The sequence below is a fragment of the Hylobates moloch genome, unplaced genomic scaffold, assembly GCF_009828535.3.
Source record: "Hylobates moloch isolate HMO894 unplaced genomic scaffold, HMol_V3 SCAFFOLD_9, whole genome shotgun sequence".
Taxonomy (NCBI): Eukaryota; Metazoa; Chordata; class Mammalia; order Primates; family Hylobatidae; genus Hylobates; species Hylobates moloch.
Genome location: NW_026652284.1, coordinates 73,761,735 through 73,769,097, shown reverse-complemented (window position 1 = coordinate 73,769,097; position 7,363 = coordinate 73,761,735). Strand labels below are relative to the sequence as shown.

Genomic DNA, 7,363 nt, shown 5'->3' with positions numbered 1-7,363 from the left:
TGTTACATTTCAATAAAACCTGTTTTAAAACACACACACACACACACACACACACACACACACACGGTATTATTACATGACCACTGTAGAAATGACCTTGGCATTATACTGATAAGATGAACATGCAGAGACCTTACAACCCAGCAACCTCACACTCCTGGAAAAACGTACCAGTGCTTCGGAAGGCATGTCACATTACAGCACCACTGTTCATAATTGGGAAAAATGGGAAAAACTGACTGTTCATTAGCAGTACAAAGCATAATAGTGGGATAACGATAAAATTATCACAGTCTGGAAGTTAAAATAAAAATCCGACTATATTCATCAATGTGACTCTCAAACCACTCCTCCTACTACTTAATCTGGCTGCCATTACATTTCACTTGAATTCTCCAATGACCTTCTAACTGGTTTCTGTTCATATCTCATCCCTCTTTAGCTTATCAACCCAGAAGCCACTGTGATCCTTTTGAAAACTGAAATTGGATAGTTGTCATTCTTCTGTTCAAGATCTAGTTAACCAGCTAGATGCCCTTCTGAACAGTCTCTGATGCAGCTTTGACATCATCATCCTCTTACGATGCCCAAGCTTGCCTCACTCCACCACACCAACCCCTCTGCTGTTGCACGGCTTCCCCAAGCACAATTCTTCTTCATGGCCTTTGAGCTGCCAAGGGTGCTCTTCCTGAGATTAAGGGCACATGCTTGCAGTTCCCTGACACCTCTGCTTAAATGCAAGGCTTTCCCTACCCACCCTATAGCTTCCTTCAACCTACATGCTCCCTCCATAGTTGTTTCCATTGCATTTACCACCACCCGATACACAATATATTTACTGGTTTGTTTATCAGGTGCCCCAGCCCCAAGCACCACCAGGGCAAAAATCTGGAATCTCTGCTATAGACCCTGGACACCACAGAGCAGTGCCTGTGCCAGGCATAAAGGAGGTATAAGCTCCGGAGCCAGACACCAGGGTTCAAAGGCAAACACTGCTACCAGCTAACAGGCTAACCTCAGACAAGTAAATCTCAGCTTTCAGGCCTCAGATTTCCCATATGCAAAACAGAGATGCTGACAGTACCTGTCTCCGTGAGCTTTTGTGAAAACCAATATACCACTATCAATAAATCAAGAAAATACGAAGGTATATCAAAGACCTGAAATACAATGTAAAAGATTGGTTTAAACAAATGAAAAAACCTATATCCTACAATTAAAAGTATACATGCTGTGCCCACACATTTAGGTACTAGTTATAAAACTCATCAATGACCAGGTGTATGGGCTCCAGGCAGCATCCAGCTGGGTGTAGAGCCCCCCTCCCACCAATAAATAAATTAAATGGAAAAGCTGGGGTGTGGTGGCACATGCCTGTATTCTCAGCTATTTAGGAGGCTGAGGTAGGAAGATTGTTTGAGCCCAGGAGTTTGAGTCTGGCCTAGGCAACATAGTGAGATCCCCATCTCAAAATACATAAATTTAAAAGAAAAACAATGAAATAGCCATAGCAACTTAAACCAATAATCAGTTTTATTTTTTCTCATGTGATAGGACGTCTGGAAGTAACAAGTCCAGGGCTGGTGCAGACATCAAAGAAACCACAGGGTAGGCCAGGGTCGCTGTGGGCTTTCTGCAGTCACTTCCTTAGACTGTGGCTTTCATCAGCATGGTCATAAGGTGGATATTCCAATACTAGGTACTGGATCTCCTTGCAAGGTGAGGAGTAGGGGGTAAAGCAAAGAGCAAAACATACAGGGAAGAATTCAGGTTTAAGAACGACCCCCGTTCAAGAGCTTTCTCAGAAGCCCATCCAGCGAATCTGCTGATTTGTCAGTGGCCAGGGTTGTGGGATATGGATGGTCTAGTTGCAAGAAAACCTGTAAGAGATTTTTAAAAAATAGCATACCTTACTAATCTGACAGAACCTGGATTTTCTTGATATGGGAAGAAGATGAGAATGGACACCGGGGAAGCCACTAGAAGTATCTGCCACTCTTGGCTGGACAGCAGGCTGCAAACATACCACCGCTTGATGGAGACATCATGCTCTGGTCACAATGCGTGTGAATTAGGTGCCAGTAACAAACCAATACTGAGAAATACCCACATGTCACATGGATCTAAATACGTGATTGGTCGAGTAGGTTGTCCAAAAGGCAATTAGGACATTACCAAGGATGAAGCTATAGTAAAAATACTATATACAAACGTTTTGTGATGAGGCTTTAGGGTTATTTAGAGGAGTGTAACCTTAAAAATAAAGATGAAAAATTTATGAGTGGGGGTCTGTTTTCATGATGAGAGAATAAGTGCAATCCTGTATTCACACAAAAATCCTGTTGGGGTTCTCCCCCGGGGAGAATATTCACATGCACAACTGAGGGGACCATGGCTGGAATCATTTCCACATAGGAATTATCAGCACTGATTGTATTTTAAAGGTTTTGTAAAAGAAATTTCTCCTAGTGTAAGTGCTCAGAAGATTCAGAAAACTGAGGAATTGTTGCAGGCAATAATTGAAGAATGGCTGCATGATTATTTTCAACCTCAGCAACAGTGACGTTTGGGGGCACATAACTCTTTGTTGTGGGGGGCTCCTGTGCACTGGAGGGTACTCAGCAGCATCCCTGATATCTTCCTACTACAAGTCAGGAGCATCTTCCCCCAGTTCTAACACCAAAAATGTCTCCAGACATTGCCAAATGACACCTGGACAGAAAAATTGCGGCCTGGCTGAGGATCCCTGCTGTAGACAAAAGGTCAGCCAAGTTTCTCTGGAAAGGGACAGATGACAGGAAGTATTTCAGACTTCGTTGGCCATATATGTTCTCTATCACACATTCTTCCTCTGTAAAGATGGACCAGCTATTGTTAGCTTGCAAACCATACCATAGACAGCCAGCCATGGTTGCGGACCTCTTCATGACCTTCCCACATTCCTTATTTCACTGATTTCTCTCTTCAGTGTGATTTCTGTCATGAGGAATCGAGTGAGACCAGGAAGGGTTTCCCCAGCCACTGCATTTACAGAGATTCTCCCTAGTGTGCTTGTTATTACTCATGGGCCCAGAGGCTAGAAGTGGTGCTGAAGTCATTTTGACATTAAATGCCAAGCTAGGGTTTCTCGCCTTAAGTCCTTCTGTGTTTGTTAAGAGCTGAATGTGCCCTGAAGGCTTCTCCATGCTACAGATGTACATTTTCACCCTCTTTCACCCAGCGTGAGTTCTCACAAATCTCCTATGGGATGAGAACACCTCGTCTTCCCACAGTTTTTACAGGAATTGGACTTTTCCCAAGTTACTTGGATTCTTTTGCACCCAGTAAGGTGCGGGCTCACAGAGGCTTCCTCCTACACCCGTGAGATCTGTTTCTGGTCTGAGCAATCCTGTTTCTTTAAAGCAGGCCTGCTCACTGGAGCCTTTTCCACACGGACGACTCAAAGAGCTTCTCTCCCCCGTGAGTTTTCACGTGGCTCCTGAAGGCTTTCCCTCAGACAAGGCATTCATAGGGCTTCTCCCCGGTGTGGATCCTTCTGTGCACGTTCAGGTTGGAGCTGATGCTGGAGGCTTTTCCACAGTGATGGCATTCCTACGGTTTCTCTCTCATGTGGCTTTGCATGTGCGTCTTCAGCGTTGACTGGTTCCTGAAGGCTTTGTCACACTGCCTACTCTCAACGCATTTCTTTACAAGGTGAATGCTCGTGTGCCTCCGCCGGGATAAATAATCACTGAAGACTTTCCTGCAGGTGAAGCATTCGTAACGTCTCTCTTGTGTGTGTATCTTCCTGCGCGTAGTGAGGCTTGAGCTCCCGCTGAAGGCTTTCCCGCCGAGATCGCACCCGTATAGTTTCTCTCCAGCGTGAGAGTTCCTGTGAGTCTTAAGGATGGACTGGTTTCGGAAGGTTTTCCTACACTGCCGACATTCCACGGCTTTCTTGACGTTGTGAATTCTGATGTGTTTCCTCCGGGACACGATAGGTCTTCTCCGCCATGTGGTTCTTCTTGTGCAAATTAAAGTTCGACTGCCAGCGGAAGGCTTTGCCGCACTGCGCGCATGCGTAGGGCTTCTCCCGCGTGTGATTCCTCACGTGCTTTTTGAGGTGGAGGGGTGCCGGAAAACTTTCCCACTGTCGTGACACTTACAGGGCCTCTCTCCCGTGTGCGTTCTTTTGTGTGCAATGAGGTGGCAGCTCCGGCCGTATGCCTTCCTGCATTTATCACACTTGTAAGGGCTCTCACCAGTGTGAAGTCTCATGTGGATTTTCAGGGCTGAGAGGGTCCAGAATGCATTTCCACACTGACTGCAGTCAAAGGCCTTCTCTTTGAGGTGAGTTCTTGCATGGCTCCTACGGGTTGAAGGGTCGTTGAAGGCTTTTCCGCAGTCACTGCACTCGTAACCCTTCTCCCTGGTGTGTATTCTCCTAAACCATTCCTGAGAAATCCGTCCCCACAATCCAATCACCTCCTACCAGGCCCCACCTCCAACATTGGGAATTACATTTCCATATGAGATTTGCGTGGGGATACACATCCAAACTGTATCAGAGGGTCTCAAAGAACTAGTGGCCCTGAATACAAATGCAAAAGATTTCGGCATCTAAGTGACTCTGGCAGGATGTGGAATAGGGAGTCTGGAACAGCTGTAGGATCTATGAACTCAGAGACGTTCTGCCCCGTTTCTATGTGATATAAGAAACAAAACCAGGATAATCAGAATACTGTCACCATGGATAAGTTAGAACAGATAGGTTAATTTTTTCAGAGCTGTTAAGGCTGCTTAATTTCTCTTTTAATTTTCTTTACAGCATGGCAAAAGCAGTTCTATTTTTCTGTTTCTACAAATCTTACTCTATTCTTATTGGGATCTGTTTTTCTTTTCACCAGGGCCAGGACTGGGATGAGGCAACCCAGGCTGCTAGATAAGTGTGCAGTATTTAAGGAGGCACTTCCAGTGCCAGTCAGACAAGCACAGGGCTGGCTCAGAGTGAGTGGCGTCTGACACTGCACTCACAAACCTCCCCCTCGACCCAGCCCTGCTCCTCAGTTTTAGATCTTCCTCCTCCATCAAGTTTGTGGTCCAAAACAAATGTTGCTCCAAACTGTTCCATTATGAGCTCTCTTGTGACCATAATTCTTGCAATATTTGATTTTATCCCCATATTCAACTTAATCACAGTGTCCCAGGATATTCAGAATTTGCAGATGTAAATATTACAGAGAGAATAATTCTTTTGTTACTTTTGCTGACTGGTATTTCTGTCCTTACTAGGACTATTTCTACCACTTTTATTCACATAAATGTAGGCCCGGCAGGGTGGCTTATGCCTGTAATCCCAGCACTTCGGGGGACTGAGGCGGGAAGGTCATTTGAGGTCAGGAGTTCAAGACCAGCCTGGCCAACATGGTAAAACCCTATCTCTACTAAAAATACAAAACAATTAGCCAAGCATGGTGGTGCATGCCTGTAGTCCCAGCTATTTGGGAGGCTGAGGTGGGAGGATCACTTGAACCTGAGAGGTGGAGGTTGCAGTGAGCCGAGATCATGCCACTGCACTTCCAGCCTGGGTGACAGAATGAGACCCTGTCTCAAACCCCCCCAAAATATGTATATTAAATTATATATATAAAATATATAAATATATAAATAAATATATAAATTAAAAATTTATGATTTCTAAAGGACAATTACAACTGCTAAAATAAAAGCAAAATGGAAACCCACAACAAAAGCCCTAAGTAATTAGCTTTTAGATTACACACAGCCAAAAAAAAAAAAAAAAAAAAGAATTTGTTTCTTAAATACAGTCTGCTGCATAAATGTCCCCTGGAGCACTTTAAGTAATTCTGATACCCAGATCATATCGACATTCAATTAAGTAAGACTCTTTGGGGCGGGCTGATGAATTAGTACTTTAACAAACTCTACATGAAATTTTTATGAAGGCTGAAGTTTAAAAGCTACTCATAGCAATAAATCAAAGGCAAGCAGAAAAAGAGTTGAGAAACATAAATACAGCTAAGAACCATGGCGGGGCAGAAGATAAAGAACTGAACCATTTCTAACTGGAGTTACCTATGAGAGACAGAGAAGGAGCACAGGCAATTAATGCAAAATATAGTGGCTGTAGATTTTTCATTTCAGGAGGAAAATGTAAACAGATTGAAGAGATAAAAAATCTTAGGCACAAGGAACCAGAGAATACCAATGGTAAAAAGAATATCTTAGCAGCAACCAGAGGAAAAAAGACAGGTTACCTTTTAAGCAATAGTTCTCAAACTTTAAGTTACATCAAAGTCACCTGGAGGTCTTGTTAAAACACACTGTAAATATCTCTCTATTAAGAAACAAACCAATCCCAGGCACAGTGGCTCACACGTGTAATCCCAGCATGTTGGGGGGCCAAGGTGGGTGGATCACTTGCACGCAGGAGTTCAAGACCGGACTGGGCAACATAGCAAGACCCTGTTTCAAAACAAAACAAAAATCTCACATTTCTAGGCCCCATCCCCAGGTTTCTGATTCAGAAGATCTGGGGTGTGGGGTCAAAGAGCATGTATTTCTAACAAGTTCCCGGGTGATGCTGATGCTGCTGGTCAGGAGACCACACCCCAAGAACCACTGCTTTAAAGAAACAAACATTAGACCAACATCTGACTTCTCACTAGCAACAGTGGAAGCCAGAAGATAGTGGAACATCTTCATAGTTCTGAAATAAAATATAAAATCTTATAACCACCAAAAATGTCCACGAGAAAGAGGGAAAAACAGTATCTTTGGGCTTGCAACCCACAGAAAAGAGACATTATTAAAGATGTACTTCAGGGAGAAAGAACTAATCCTTTGATTACTTAACCAAAGCAAAGAGTATAAGAATTACATCAGAGTGTAAGAATCAAGTAAAGGACTCAAAATGGCAAATGTGAAAGTATAATGAAACAAGAAATGACAGTATGCAACAACAATAAAAATTTCTTCTGATATTTAAAAAAAGACAGAACTAAATATGTGCAACTATGATATATCAATTAAAAAACCCAAAAATGCATGATAAGAAAATCATGTAAATCAGGAGACTAAGATATATCTGAACCTAGATTTAATGAACAAGCATGGGTAAGAATTGTTTAGAACAACCACTGAAATAATAGAGTAAATAAATTCAAAATGTACAGAAAATAAAAAAGAAAATGACAAAAATACGCAAACGAAGCTAGAGAAAAGAAAAAATAGAAGACAAATGTAACATTCAAATATATTAATACAGAAGATGTTAATGGATTAAATGCTTTAACTAAAATATAAATATTCACAGAATAGATCAATCCAATTTTGTGTTATGTACAAGAGACATCTAAAATAG

At 42.6% G+C, this 7,363-nt stretch overlaps 1 pseudogene; it reads right to left on the bottom strand.

The window, feature by feature from the left end:
- Positions 1 to 3,044: 3,044 nt before the first annotated feature.
- Positions 3,045 to 5,161, bottom strand: LOC116813834 (zinc finger protein 317-like; annotated as a pseudogene).
- Between the last annotated feature and the right edge of the window lie 2,202 nt (positions 5,162 to 7,363).